This window comes from Equus quagga, chromosome 16 (assembly GCF_021613505.1).
Source record: "Equus quagga isolate Etosha38 chromosome 16, UCLA_HA_Equagga_1.0, whole genome shotgun sequence".
Classification (NCBI taxonomy): Eukaryota; Metazoa; Chordata; class Mammalia; order Perissodactyla; family Equidae; genus Equus; species Equus quagga.
The window spans coordinates 17,573,986-17,589,924 of NC_060282.1; positions in this window are offsets into that span (position 1 = coordinate 17,573,986).

Genomic DNA, 15,939 nt, shown 5'->3' on the forward strand with positions numbered 1-15,939 from the left:
CCCATCACATCTCATCAAGCATACATGTCACCAACATGACTTATCATTGTTGATGTTGGTGTTGGTCATCTGGCTCCACACCAGGCAGTGTTTGTCAGGCATCTCTACCATACTCATTAAAAGGAAGTCATGGGGCTGGCCCCCGTGGTGCAGTGGTTAAGTTTGGTGCACTCCACTTTGGCGGCCTGGGTTCAAATCCCGGCGCAGACACACACCACTCGTCAGCCATGCTGTGGCAAGCCACTTACAAAACAGAAGAAGATTGGCACAGATGTTACCTCTGGGCAAATCTTCCTGAGCAAAAAAAAATGGAAGTCTCTGTGCACAGCCCACACTTCAGGGGTAGGGGGTTACAAACTATTTGGCATTCTTCCGTACAGGAGGTTTGCCTGTTCTCCTCCCATTTATTTATTTATTCAATAATTTATTTCTATCAGTATAGACTTATGAATATTTATTTTGTGCTTTGGGTTATAATCCAATACTATATTATTTATGTCATTGTTCAAATTGTTCCAGCTTAGTCTATTGGGAGCTCTTTCACTTGGCTCCCGTGTGCCTTTGACCTATCCCCTCGTTTTGCTTTTTGAGTACTTCTTCAGTTTCTGGCACTACAAGATGCTTCAGGCTCATCTTGCATATTCTCTTCCCCAGCTCTAGAATCTGCCATTTCTCCAAGGATCCCTGGTTCCTTTCATGGGAGAATGGTATTAGAAACCAAGATCTGGGTGCTAGGTGTGCTCATTGTTACAGAGGTGCCATTGTTTCTAGGCCCATTCAGTTGACAGAGCTAGGAAATATTAGCGTATATACTAACCCATGCATACACACATATCCATAATTATTTATACATATATGTAGATAGATGATTTAGATATTGGTGTAGACATACTGTAGACATAGATAGATCCATCTGTGTCTATATTAAGCTAAACATGAGTTCATGCTATGTCTTCAGCTTTCAGCCAGTACCACATGGTTCATACCAGAAGGGGGATTTTGACATCTTGACAACAGCTCAAGGAGACAAGATACTGGGAAGAAAGCTACTAGAGAAAGAAGCCGTGGGAGGAATCAAACCAAACCAGGCAGTGCCCTCCATGCACCACTGATTGTATTTCCATTCTGAATGGCAGGGTTTGTGCCCAGGGACCGGGGAGAAAAGGCAGGCCGTGACTGAGTGGTCCTTGGACCTCCACCATGATGTGCCTAAGGAATTGTCCTTCAGCTTTGAAGAGAATGCATCATGGCTCTTTTGTGACTAAACTAGAAATACTGATGTCTTCTGTTCCTAAGGTAACCAACTTTCAGTGAGTTCAAAATATGTTCAGCTGACACTGACACCATGCAAGGGAAAGGGCAAGAAACACCATCTTCAGCGACAGAATCAAGAGACAGTGGGGTTTTAAGTCAATTTCTTCCTTTTGATGATTTTTGGTTCCTAATAAGTGTCACTCAGCGTTGCTCAGAATGAGGATGGCTCAGGACAAAATTGGCCTGAGGCATTTTTAGACTCCTAGCTAGAAGAAAAAAAGGCACTGGTTCTGAATCATTCCTCACAGTGAGGAATGTGGACCTGGATAATATGACTCACAAACCAAAATGAACACACTAATTAGCTGAACTCTGAACCCAACACCAGTATTAATTTTATTTTATTTTTTTTACTGCACCGAAAACAAAATCAAAGTTGTTGTTTTTAAAATCCTACTGAACCAGTTCAAATTAGAACCATTCTTTGGAAAAGGCGGAGCCAGAAGAAAAAAGAATCAGAAAAGCAAAATCATTTCCACAGAAGTATTTCATTCACTTCAAGTGTCTGGCACATACAAATATGCACTGTATGTGTATTTCCATCAATAGGAGCTCTTTGAATTGAATCTCACTTAACCTATTCACCAGATTAACCAACACACCCCATTCTCTCCGCTGAGTTTGTGGGTGGGTGTCCTGGAAGCTCTGAAGGCTGGCGCCTGGTGGGGTACGGGGCAGGAAGCTGTCTTTCTCCTGGTGGATGATGTGCTTTGCAAGAATGGGTTGTATTTGTTCCCAAACCTGTTTATCCCTAGTGTACTCACTATCGTAATTATATCATTCAGTTAAATATTAAATAAGCTGATGAGCTACAAGTGCAAAAAGAAAGACTCGTTTCTATGAAAGCTAAATTGAATGCTCTGGAAAGACTAGATAAAAGTGTGTTGCATTTAAAATTTTAAAAAGGAATAAATGACAACACCAAATGCCCATCAGTGGCTCGTGCTCAGAGAAAAGTTCTCAGTAAATCAATGTACTTTTAATGATCCATATGAAAAATAAAATGAAGCTATGTACGTTTTACTGTAATGATTCTTTGCTTTGGGCTTAAATATAAATGGCCAATTGCCCTTCTCAAGTAGGTCAGATAAGAGGTCTTCCACTGTATACACATCTTTTCTTACTTCTGAAACACTAATTTGTCTATGATGATCACACAGCCTTTTCTTCTGGTCAAAGACCTCCGGGGCACCGCCATCACCTCCCCCATCTCCCAGTACCTAACCCTCTGTGCAGTGATGAAGAACCAGGGATGAGGAGAGAGAAGGACCAGGGGGAGGCTCTTGGAGGCTCCATTCACAGGCTGTGTTGCTTTGGGAAGCCACCTTGCTCTCCTGAGACTCAGCTTCCTCATCCTAAAATGGGAGCGATAATAGTCCAGAAGCTCCCCTACCTAAGGACCAAAAGCAAAAAAGCCTTCATAGATGAGAACAATACCACCTCCAAGACTGCCTGCTAACAAGAGATGTTTTTAGAGGTCACTTATTCAGTGTCCTGTTGAGCTTACCAAAAGCAACAGCAATAACAACTAGGTTTATGCATAAGTTGAGGAGACATTCCTACCTCATAGGATCTTGGTGCGTGTTAAATGAGATAAAGTATCAGAAGCCCGTAGCACAGAGGTGGACCCATGCCAAGAGCTCCCTTCGTGTTGGCTGTATTGTCGTATAAACAGGCCAGCCCATCCTCTGTGCTGGGGAGCTAACCGCAAATTGGAATCATGAAGCAGACTATTGCACGAGGAGGCAAATCTAAAGTGCAAACACCATATGGACTCCGGCCCCCATCCTTTCCCACCTGGGCTAACACGACAGGCCAGGTTGGTCTCCCCACCTCCAGCCATGTCCTTCCTCCAGGCTCTTTCCCATCCCACCACTGGCATTGCCCTTCCTCACTACAGCTCTCTCCCCCGTGGTCCCCAGGCACCTGCTCTCCAAGGAAGGGTTTGCTACTCTTGTACCTGAAGCCTTTATGAGGGCTGCTTCCTCTCCATTGGGATGTCCAATGAGCAGCTCATTCTAAGTGCATCCAAAGAAAAATGTTGGTTTCCCTCACAAAACCAGTTCCTTTCCTGGTCTTCTCCATCTAGTAACCACCCCCATTCACCCAGGATGCCTTGGTGCTCAAGCCAAAGTCATGTTTGATTCCTCCCAGCCCTCAATCCTCAAGGACCGCTTATCAGCAGTCCTGTTCATTGTATTCCTCTTGATATCTTAGATTTTCCATGTTTCACCACCTCTATAGCTGTCACTCCACGTCAAGCCTCTGTCTTCTCTAGCCTAGACCCCTACAATGGCTTCATATCTGGGTTTCCTGCTTCCCCAGTTCCTTCCTCTGTGACTCTTTCTGGAACACCTACTTCCCTTCACCTCCCAGGTACCAACCATGCTGGGCTTTTTTCTGTTCTTGAAACTTATCACGCCTATTCCTGCCTCAGGACTATGGCACTTGTAGTTCCCTCTGTCTAGAACCCCCCTTCTCCCAGACCACCCCATAGTCCAAACTCAGCACACATGTCACCTCCTCCAGTGGCCTACGCTGGCCACCCTATCAAGTCCCATCCCCATCACAGCCTTTGGAACATACCCAGACTCTCCCTTTAACATTATCCTATACTGCCTTCATAGCAGTTGTCACGTCAAAGTTATCTTATTTGTTTCTTTATTCATTGTCTACCCCACCCCATCATTGGGATGTAAATTCTAGGAGGGCAGGGACTGTTTTTCTATTGTTCACCACTGCAACCCCAGCACCTAGAACAATGCCTGACAGCTAGTAGATACTCAGTAAAATCTGGTTGAACAGATGAACACTTCACACAATTTCCTTCCTCCTCTCTCTAGCCAACTTCATCCTTTGACTTCCACTTTTCCTCTCAGTTGTAACTCATGCATCACAATCTCGTCTTGCCCACCCCCGCCCACGTGCAGTTAGTCACTCCCTCTATGCTCTCTCTCTTACACAAGTCCATCAGAGCACTTACTATATTATTCCTCATCGTTCTCTTTATCCATATCCTCAACTAGACCAGGACCTCTGTGAGACCAAGGAGCACATCTGACTCAGTCTTCTAGGCCCAACACACATAACAATTCTCTACATCTCTAACCACCTTGCCTTCCCTGACCACTAGGTATGAAATAGTCTTTCTCTCCACCTCCTTCTCAATCATAGTGCTGCCTTTATAGCATTTATCATCATCTCAAATCATCTCATCTCTATTTATTAATTTATTTGTTCTGCTTATCCATTGTCTGCCTCCCCCGTTTCCCTAGTGACAAGAACAGTGGCTGACACATAGTAGGTACTCAATAAAGATTTGTTTACAAATGACTCACTCAATGTGTTTATTAAATGAAGGACTAATTAACTGATGAGCCACCACAAGCACTATAAATATCAGGGTATCCAAAGGGAGGGAGATTCGATGCTGTGTTTACAGCAGTTACTCATGGTTTCCAAAACAAGACACATGGACGTGATTCATGAAAATCACATTGTGAAGCAAATGTTAGCGGGAAGGGGAGAAAGAGGGCAAGTAGAGATTTGGCTAATGAGCAAAATGGGTCTTGAATTGCTCCAGGGCATCAGCCACTGCCTGAATTACTGATTGGTTGCTTCTTTTGTTTGGCATTGAGAGCCCAGATTGAGTGGCTAGTCTCTCTGCAGCTCTGTTAATTCTATTCCAATTAGTCCAATTAGAAATAGGTTTATAGATAATTGCCCAGATGTTTGATTTCATTGGAGGTCACATTGCATAAGCAGTCCAAGAAGATTAACATAGACATTAGCATACAGAAGATGGGGGAATGGATAACACTCAACAAAATAAGTTTCAAATGCAAGTTCCAAGAGTTCAAATGCAAGTTCCAAGAGAAAAGGAGTTTCAACAGCCCCTTTTCAAGAGGGAGACCCCAGGCCACCTGCCTTCTACAAGCCCCTCAACAGGGGCCACCTGGAGAGTAGGGACATGAGATTTGCAGGCCATGTCAGCTTGGCATCTTCCGTGTGACATGTAAAAAATATCAACCACATTATGTCACTCTAGGTCCACAGAATTGCTGAAGACGTGATAAATAGAAGCTAGGCGATGTGGCAGGCACAAGGGCAGCAAAAGTGGACGCTGGCACCAAGCCAGCTGATAGGGCCAGCAGAACAGAAGCCAGCTCAGGGCTGCCAGCAGCCAGCCTCAAAATAATATTTCGTCAGGATGGCAGGCCTGGCCAGAACTGGTCCACCCCAGTCGGGGGGGAATGTGTGGCTGATTCCAACCAGGTTATCAAATATAGAAATGCACCCAAGGACTTAGCTGGCTGCTCTTCACCTTTGGGCGGGGTGGGGTGTCCGAGAGGAAGATCAAAAGAAAAGTTATTGGTTTCTACTTTATCTCTTACTGTGGGGAAGACAGGCCGGTTAATCATGCCTGAAGTCCCTTAAGAGACATGAATGGCGTCTAGCAGAGTGGTTCCCACCCCCGGCTGCTCAGTGGAATCACCTGGGAAGCCCATGGAATGCTGATGCCTGAGCCGAACCCCTGGAGATTTGGATTTTGTTGGACTTAGACTGAAGTGCAGTGTAGGAACTGGGAATTTTTAAATTTCCCCAGGGACTTGACTGTGGCGCCGGGGTGAGAGCCACTGTGCTAACACAGTTGCATGTTGAGGAGACTCTGAAACCCAGCCTCCTTCTTCACCCACAGACACTCCTAGAAACTCTCATCACCATCCGGGCTCATTTTAAGCAAAGAGGAGAAAGAAGGACCACTCACTGACTCTTGTCACAAAAGGGACCTTCTAGGGACATGCAATATACCTCTACAGGTTTTATTGAAGCCCTCGTAATATTCTATAAAATTCTAAACTCCTCTGGCTACCATTTTGAGGCCCCATCTACCAGCTCATGTATTCTTCCAAGAGATACTCCTTGAGCACCGACTGTGGGCCCAATGTACTTGTTCTCATGAGGGTTCCATTCTGTTAGGGGAGACAGAGAACAAACAGTGAAACATTAAAGTAGAATAATTTCATAAATCAAAAAGTGTAATAAAAAAATTAAACAGGGCAATGTGACAGAGAGAGACATGTGGGGGGATGCAAGCTACTTTAGGTGGTCAGGGAAGGTGTGTTTGACGAAATAATATCCTTCCTGAACGTTGAGGAGCCAGCCACATGGATATCTGAGGCAAAAGCATTCCCTCAGAGGGAAGAGGACGTGGAAAGGCCCAGCCTCAGCCTCCTTGCAGCCCCACTTCAACTCCTTGCTGTCCTGCTGGGTGTCACCAGCTCCCCCACCTTGGCACTTTGGATTTGTTCCATCAGAGGTGCCATCTTCCAATCCAAATCTATCACTTCACCAAGAACCCCCTCCTCTAAGAAGCTTCCCATGCCCAGCCCCTCCTCATCCTGACCGCTCTTTACTTCCCCTCAGATGTCTGTGAACGCCCTTGGTAAATTGCAATGGGTATAAAAGTGTGGCATGCTTATTACCAGTCATACGTCCTTAGCATTGTGCCTGAATTTGCATTGATCCATCACACCCTTGATTTTATTGTCTTGTTGTTTCACCTGGCTACAACTGGTCTCCTCCTATGGGATCATGGTCCTTCAGGGCACAGATCAGCTTTTCTGCTTCTCTGGTTTCCCTAGCTGCTCCTGGAACAAAGCTAGGCATTCGCTCACAGCCCCTGACCAGAGTTGTTTACAGGAGGAGTTAATTAGGCTATCACTGAAGTGCTTGTTTGAATCAAAGAATTACTTAGTAAGACTTGCCTCAAAACCACACAGCCTTTATCCTGTTTTGCACTGGTATTATCTCCATTTTATAGATGAGAAAACCAAGGCACAGAGAGATTAGGTAATTGGCCCCAGGTCACACAGCTGGTAAGTGGCAGAGCTGGGACTCAAACCCAGGTCCATCTGGTATCAAATGCTATACCACCGTGTATGACACGGCCCTGTGACATAAGAAGATCAGCAGGCCCATTCTCAGCTTTTCAATAAAGACACTAAAACTCATAAAGGAACTAACAGAGGTGTCCTGAGTTGGTGCCAAATGCAGGGCGAGTATTCACGGCTGTGGACGCCAAGGCCTCTGGGCTCTCTGCTTTGCCATGTCCTTTCAGAAAGGTCAAAATTCTGGTCGGGATTCAGCCAAAGTATCAGATCACCACTGTGCCCTCTAGTGAATTTAAAGTGCTGCCAGGCAGCTCACGACAATGGGGGAAACGTATAATGAAATGGCAGATGGCCGGAAGGTCAGAGCATATTCATCCACATTCAGTAACGTTTTCTTTTTTCTTCCTCTCTTTCAACCACTTGAACGGTGGAGATGGAGCAGGACAGGAGCAAGAAGCTAACACTTATCAAGCACCCTGAGCAAGTCGCTGAACTTCACCTGCAGTACAAGCTTAATGGAGCGTTGCCAGATTTTGCAAATGAAAACACAGGATGATGCACTCTTAAATCTGAATTTCCAACATCAAGGAAATATTTTAGCATAAGTGCATCCTGTGCCATGTTTGGGACGTACTTATACTGAAAACCCTAGGTCAGCGAAACCTGCCTCCCAGGATTATCATGAGGATTAAAGAGCACACTGGGTGTAAAGTGCTTGTAGGTACCTACTTAGTAGGTGGCAGTGCTTGGCTGAAGTGGCAGCGCTAGGTTGGTTTAAAGACTGCTTTTCTTCCTTTATATAACAGTTGGCAAGGGACAGTGCTGGACCCTCATGCAGAATAGAAAAATGGCCATCATGGATTATTGACTCACAGTTTAATAAGCAAATTTACCTGGAGAAAACATGGCTCCCCTCAGCATATGAGGCTCTCTGCTCTCTCGGCCCCCAGGGAAAGAAGGAGAAAGGGTGGAATCTGGTGGCCCAACCAGTTAAGCCCAGAAAAGTTCTTCATGAGAAGTGATGATAGAAGAGATAACAGGATAGTTTTTTTGCAAACAGAAATAACTTGGCTGAGCAAGAGGAGAAAAATGAGATGAGAAGATAGTGGGGGGGGGGATTAGGAGGGGAACGGGACCTTGGGAGAGACCACATGAAGATTGTTTGTGGGAACATGTCCAATGGGAAAGGTCTGTTCCACCTAAATCAGAACATCTGGACACCTTGCATGATGCATGGGGAGGATGGAAATATTTTTCAAAGGTTCTCGGACAACCTCAGGCATAATTGTGAAGCAAATAAATTTGTCAACACCCTTTCCTCTGCCCTGTCAGTGATAACACCAAGTCTGACCGCCCTCCCCAACATCTCAGAGACATTGTTCTAAGAAAAGCACCACCTTACCACCCCACCCCCATCCCAGGTTTGGTACTGCTCTAGCTACTTAAGGTGCCTCTTCTCAGACCCTACCTAGCTTATCTGACATAGTAATCACAGGACTAGAACGTTCTTTCTAGGGATAATTCACATCTTGATAACACCTTCTAGAACAATCTTTTTCCCTTCTTGCCTGCACTTTCCTCCCCATTGTTGTCTAATTCGTTATCTGCTCTAATTGGGGGAGGGAGTGCTTTTCATCTAGGAGAGAGGGCTAGTGTCTGGCCTCGTAAAAAATGAGATCTTTGTGTGTCTCTCCAAATACATTCCATGAGCAGGGCATAGAGTAGGTGTGGAGTAGGTGTTCAATAATTTTGTGTTGGAATGAAATAATCAGTTGGTATGCCCTGGTGGCTCTCCTACTTTCAGAAAACACCATCTTTATTCCTGTTCTTACACAATCATTTCTGGAGGAACATCATCGATAACCAGGAAGCTCAGTCATGTCATCAGTTACCTCCCTCTCCACCCCCATTGTATAATGTTCTGCTTTGGAAGCCACAGACAGAGAAAGCTCCCCTTCAGGCACTTGTGTTGAAGAAAATTCTGGAGATGACAATAGGAAGAATGTGCACATCTCCCAGGTGGAATGGCAGATTTCTGATTGCTGTTATTACTACCAATATTGTGCAACACCTTTGGGCAACTGACAATGCACTAGGTGTTATGAAGAGTTTAAATAGCAGACTCCTTGACCTCCAGCTCATGTCTGAAACTCCATGGCTTGTGTTGGCCTGCCCAGTGGAATGGAAAACACAAGAAGATACTCCCTACTTCCTTACCCAAAGCCCTGGGGACTTGGACAAGCTTTCCCAGGAATGAGGGTTACCAAATCAACTGTTTGTCTTTGCTCACTCTTTTTTCTACCTTTTGATTATTCAGGTGTAGGAGAAAGTAAAGAGATGACAAGGGCAGTCTTTATCCAAGGGACTCCTGAATCCCCGGTAGGTTCTGAGGACTGAACAATGTGTGAAGCTAATACCAAATAGTCTCCTCTCTAGTAGCATCTATTTCCCACCAAAAATGATTTACAAGGAATGGTGAACCTTCACCGGAAAACTCGAGCTGATTACAACCCAAGATCTGAATCAACTCCATATCAGAAGCAGATGCAATTGGCTTGAAAAAAATGGTGAATGATCCGTCCATGCTTTACCTCATGGAAGAGAGGAGATCCAGTTCCCTGAAACTCAGTAAGGAGAGAGTTCATTTCTTCCACACTCCTGCTCCTTGACTCAGAGACTGGGAGACTAGATCAATCTTAAAACTGGCCGGGGCTGGCCCCGTGGCCGAGTGGTTAAGTTCGCGCGCTCCGCTGCAGGCGGCCCAGTGTTTCGTTGGTTCGAATCCTGGGCGCGGACATGGCACTGCTCATCAGACCACGCTGAGGCAGCGTCCCACATGCCACAACTAGAAGAACCCACAACGAAGAATACACAACTATGTACCGGGGGGCTTTGGGGAGAAAATGGAAAAAAATAAAAAAAAAATCTAAAAAAAAACAAAAAACTGGCCAGCTATCCTCTACTACTCGGGTGATATCTTTTGAGGCACTAAGAATATGGTTTTATACACACACACACACAAAATCCTTCCACATCCTTTCAGAGATGGCAATTCTCAAGCAAGCAACAGGGCAAGAGGTGGAAGACAGTGGGCAGTGTTCCTGTGAGGGACCCTTTGGATCCTGAAAGTAGAATGGAATCAGCATAAATAAAGTTTTGAAAGCTGTGGGGAAGCCAGGAAGAGCCTATTGGGGACATTTGTTAGACCGTTGGGGGTTATGCATTGGAGACAGAAGAAAACCACACTTCAATCCAGCAAGATCAAACTACATGAATGCCACGGGACCCCTGGGAATGGAACTAGGAAGTGGGAAGGGCAATCAGCCACCCCTCCAATTGCAGATGCAAGAAGGATATTCAAGTAGCATCCAAGGGGATACTTAGTGGCTCCAAAAGCGAGATATATGGTCTGTTGATTGGCCATCACTGAGTCTGGATAAATCTTCTCATTCAAAGATGAATTGATAAAGAAAAGAGGCAGAATGCAAAAATATTGCAGGACAAGGAAAGAGAACACCATTCTGAAGACTCAAGAGTAGGTCCAGAAGAAATTGTTTCAGAAACTTTAACATTGATAGAAAGAAAAATGACATTCCTGCTGTAGAATAGGCAGAAATCCAAAGAGATCAAAGTGAGCCAGAAAGAGAGCTAGATAAGCTATGGGATATTTCAGAGGAATAAAAAATGCAATAACATATTTTGAATTTGCATTAGAAGCAGCAAAGAGGAAAACTAACCCTATAGAAAATTGCACCAATGGTGTAAAGGGTAAATTTGAGATAGAGTTCTAGAATTCAGGGGAAAAGGACAAGCAAGTAAATATTTTAAAAGAGATAATGATTTAGATGAGGAGGCCAAGATAAAAAATGTATATAGGTGTTGTTCATGAAGAAACAAAACTGCAATTGAAGTTATAATCAAAGATATAATTGAAGAAAAATTTCCTGGGCTGAGCAAAGGCCAAAGTACACAAATCAACAGCCATGTTTTATAGGCAAAATTTATAAAAATAACATACATCTGTACATATCTTGGCAATTTTTCTTTTTAAAGATTGGCACCTGAGCTAACATCTGTTGCCAATCTTTTTTCTTTTCTTCTCCCAAAAGCCCCCCAGTGCATGGTTGTATATTCTAGTTGTAGGTCCTTCTGGTTGTGCTATGTGGGACACCACCCTAGCATGGCCTGATGAGCGGTGCTAGGTCCATGCCCAGGATCTGAATGGGCAAAACCCTGGGCTGCTGAAGTGGAGCATGCAAACTTTTTAATTAAAAGAATAAAGAAAATAATTTTAACAAACAAAAAAAAAAGATATGAATCAGTCAATTCTCAAACTTCTACACTGCAGCACTGCAACTTTTCCCAAATAAAATGGGTGGTTTCCAGAAAATTTTGAAGAAAAACATTTTATTTATTTTTAATTGAGATGTCATTGACATATAACTTTATATTAGCTTCAGGTGTACAACATGATGATTTGATACTCGTACATGTTGCAAAATGGTCACCACAATAAGTCTAGTTAACATCCATCACATACGTAATCACAAAATTTTTTTTTCTTTTGATGAGAACTTTTGAGATTTACTCTTTCAGCAACTTTCAAATGTACAATAGAGTGTTATTAACTATAGTCACCATGCTGTACATTAGATCTCCATGACTTATTTATTTTATAACCAGAAGTTTGTGTGAAGAAAAAATTTTTGACCCTAAAGTATTCTACCAGCCAAGTCATTGTTCGTAGATGGTAGGAAATGAAAAGAGAACCTAGACAAGGAAGGATTCAGAAAAATGCACCTCTTCCATATTCTCCCTAAAAAAATATTGTGAGTCAATGAACTCTAGTTAATCAAAAGTTGAGTCAGAATTAACCACTGAAGAATGAAAGGGCCAGCCCCGTGGACAAGCCCTTAAGTCCACACGCTCTGCTGCCACGGCCCAGGGTTTCACCGGTTCGGATCCTGGGCACGGACATGGCACCGCTTGTCAGGCCACATTGAGGCAGCGTCCCACATGACACAACTAGAAGGACGTGCAACTAAGATATACAACTATGCACCGGGGGGATTTGGGGAGATAACGCAGAAAAAAAAAAAAAGATTGGCAACAGTTATTAGCTCAGGTGCCAATCTGAAAAAAAAAAAAAAGAATGAGGAAGTTGTGGTAGTGAAAATGTAAGTCAGCCAAGTATGGAGCTAAATCTAAATAATTGTCGTAAATATGATTTAAAAGCAAATAGCAAAGTCATTCTTAAAAGATGAGATACAGTATATAAAATAATTTGATGACAATAATCTGGGCCTTAAATTCCAGATTGTCTTTACAAAACCCAGGGAGACAGAAGTAAAAGTGTTTCAGATTCTTTTTCTTACCTAGCAGGGAGACAAAAAGTATTCTCTTACTTTTATTTTTGATCATTAGAAAAACACAGATTTAAAAATGTTTTGGAAAAACTTAAAAGAAAGCCACTAGGAAAACTATAAGTCTGAAAAGGGCAAAAGTAAGCAGTCTCCAGTGTCAGCTCTGTTAACAAATACCGTTGTATTTTCTGCCTTTCCTAAAGAGGGGCAGAGGAATAAGACTTATGCCTGCCCTCCAGGAGCTACAACACAAGAGAGAGACAGAAACACACGATTAAAATTCAGCCCAAAGTGAGAGCTTTCCAAAGATGTGTGTGCAAAATTCTTCTACAGGGACGTGGAATTCGTGGGGGGAGGGGAGCAAGGTGGGAAGGAGGCAGGTTAGGGAAGGCTTCTCTTCAGAATACAATTATTTGTCTGTCTTCCCTACCAGACTGTAAGCACCACAAGGGCAGGGACCTTGTCTTAGTCAATGAATAGATGGATAGATGGATGGATGGATGGGTGGATGGGTGGATGGATGAATGAGGGGTGATGAATGATGGATGGATGGATGGATGGATGGATGGACAGGCGGGTGGGTAGATGGGTGGATGGATGAATGAGGGGTGATGGATGATGGATGGATGGATGGATGGTGGATGGATGGATGGAGGGAGGGTAGATGGATAAATGGACAGACGGATAGATGGATGAACCCTTAATTAATTACACCCTTACCTTGCTCAATTCACATTTCCCCCAGGGATTCTAATCAATCCTACTTTTAACAAAGTAAAGCTCATCCTCCCAACAGACCTCCCTCTGTAGGTCATCACGTTTTATACCACAGCAGCAAATTGCCCAACCATGCCTGAGCAGCCTGGAGGGAGTGATGTTCCTGCCCAAACTCCTATCTCCCCATCAGGGAGTGCCTGGCCCTGGGGAACAGAGAGGCCAAGGCAGTGTATTATTCTTTGTGACTCACAGTGCTAAAACGGGAGAGTAAGAATGCATCCTTGATGCATTCCCGATTTGATTTAAAGCCTGGAAAGCTGATCTGTGGCATAAATGATGCATGAGGTCAGACTTGAGTTTTTGGGGAGACGGGGGGTCAGACAGCGGGGTTATACACCAACAATCTGCTGACAGTCCTGACGTCATCTCTGCATGCTTTTTTTCCCCCTCGTCTCCCCAGGGAGAAAAACTATGAAGATATTTTCTGGTGGCTAGGCAGAGTGGAGGAAGAGTTGGGAAGCCGTCCTTTTCACTCGGGGCCTGGTAAAAGGAGCCTATTAGGCTGTGAGCTCTCAGAGGACGGTCACCACGGCAACCCTGAATCAAGGAGCAGGCTGCCTTTTGGCCATTGTCTGGAGTACAAAGTCTTTGTTCAGCTTTCCACAAGCTGATTAAAAAACACATCCAGCTAGACAGATACAGACCCCAATAGACAGGCACCCACATACACTGAAAAGTTTTAAAATCACATAGCAACAGGTAAGCTCCTTCCTGCAGCTTTTAATGATCCCGGTCACTGAAACCTTGTTTGTCTGCTCCTTATTTTTCTCCTGCACCTGCTGCCTATGGGAACAGAAGACACTCTGATGCCAACAGAAAATGGCCTCGCAGTTACTGAGGAGCTGCCACGAGGCCTTAAGTACAGGTTTGTCTGTTCTTGAAACACGGCTGCCCAGAACCTCCACAGCCGTGGGTCACTGGTCGGTGTGAAAGTGACGCCCTGTCTGGAGAGTGGTTAGGGGGACTGGATGTGTGTGGGGGAGCACGTTTTGTGGCTTTCTTGCCTGTAGTGGTCAGACCTGCTGCTGACCTGAACCAGCCTGCCCTTCCATGGGAATCCAGGCCCAGCACGCCCAGGCAGGAAAGAAACTGGGCCACTTGATGAGGCCCTTCAATGTCAACGCAAACCTCTATGAGGACATGGAAGTCTTTCTGAATTTACTTAAAAGGGCAAAATAACAAAGAGCGCCAACTGGCAGCTCCACTGGTCCAGAGGCTTCAGGCCAGAGACGTGCAGAACTTTGAGGAGGGCCTGTTGCTGAGGCTCAGGCTCCGGCAGCCCCTTCTCTGGCCACTTCAGGGCACAAACCACAGGGTGAGCCGGAAGGGGCAGGCTCAGAGGTCATCTGACCCACGCCTCCAGGACCAGGTGAGAAAGTAAGTGCAGAGAGGTTAAGTGACTTGTCCAAAGACACACAGCTGGGCCATGGTAGAGCCTGGACTGCAATTCAGGACTACTGGAGGCTGAGTGGATAATGAGGAACACGGCAGTTGCTCAAAGCAAAGCAAACAGCTAGAGTGAGCAGGAGACCAAATTAGATGCTGAGAACTGGGCACCAAGACCTACTGGAATCTGATCAGATTATTTTCAGAGTAATAACATAATTTTAACCATAAGTTACCGTGAACCTACACCACACCGGGCACTTGACTGGATGCTTCCCATACACTATTTCTTTGCGACGAGGATCGTTATCCCCACTTAACAGATGGAGAAATTGAGGCTGGAAGAATATAAGTTACTTGCCAAAGGCCACATGGAGCTGAGAAGACATGTCAAGATTCTCCCAAGTGCTGGTGCCCTCAAAGCCTGAGTCTTGACTTGTAATGACACCGACTTTCATCGCAAGGAAGGACAAGGAGCTGATTGTCCTCATTTATTTTAGGTTCCCATATGTTCAGACCCTAAACTAAAACATCTTCCAGAGAAAGTCAGGGCTAAAGTTAAGACATAAAGTGTAAGACTCTCTGAAACAAATAGAGTCATGAACTGAAAGTAAGCTGATTGGCGTTACAAGTGGGTGGTAACTGGGCTTGGGGTTATATGTGTGTTCTTGCTATGAGCTAAACACCACGACTCTCTTTGTTTCTTTCCCCGACATTTAAAGAAGAGCCAGAATTCTCCTAGTAGACCAGGACAATGGAAAGGGATCTGCTTTTTCTAAACTTTAGAATCCAAAGGATTTATTAGAGTTGGTTAGACATTGACTCTACACACCAGGGCTCATTTGAACACTTGACAGGGCTGGATTCCAGAAGGTCTAATTAGTTAGGGAATGTGGGAGAAGCTCCAAGATTCCTGCCAGTGGATGGCGCCATGTTAGCTCACGCCCAGAAATGCCTACTTATTGCCCTCACAACAAACCCTTGGCTTGCTTACTAGCTGGAAGACAAACAATACAAGCTTTTCGGAGCAATGAGGAAGTTATTATTTCCTTGTGCTGACTCCAAGGCCACGGACTAAAGCACTAGCTTTGGAGCTGGGAGGACCTCAGTTCAATTCCCAACCTTGACCCTAATTCTTACTCTGTGGTATAAAGCAATTATTTTACTTTTCCCTTCATCATGTTATTGGATTTGGTTACAATAAG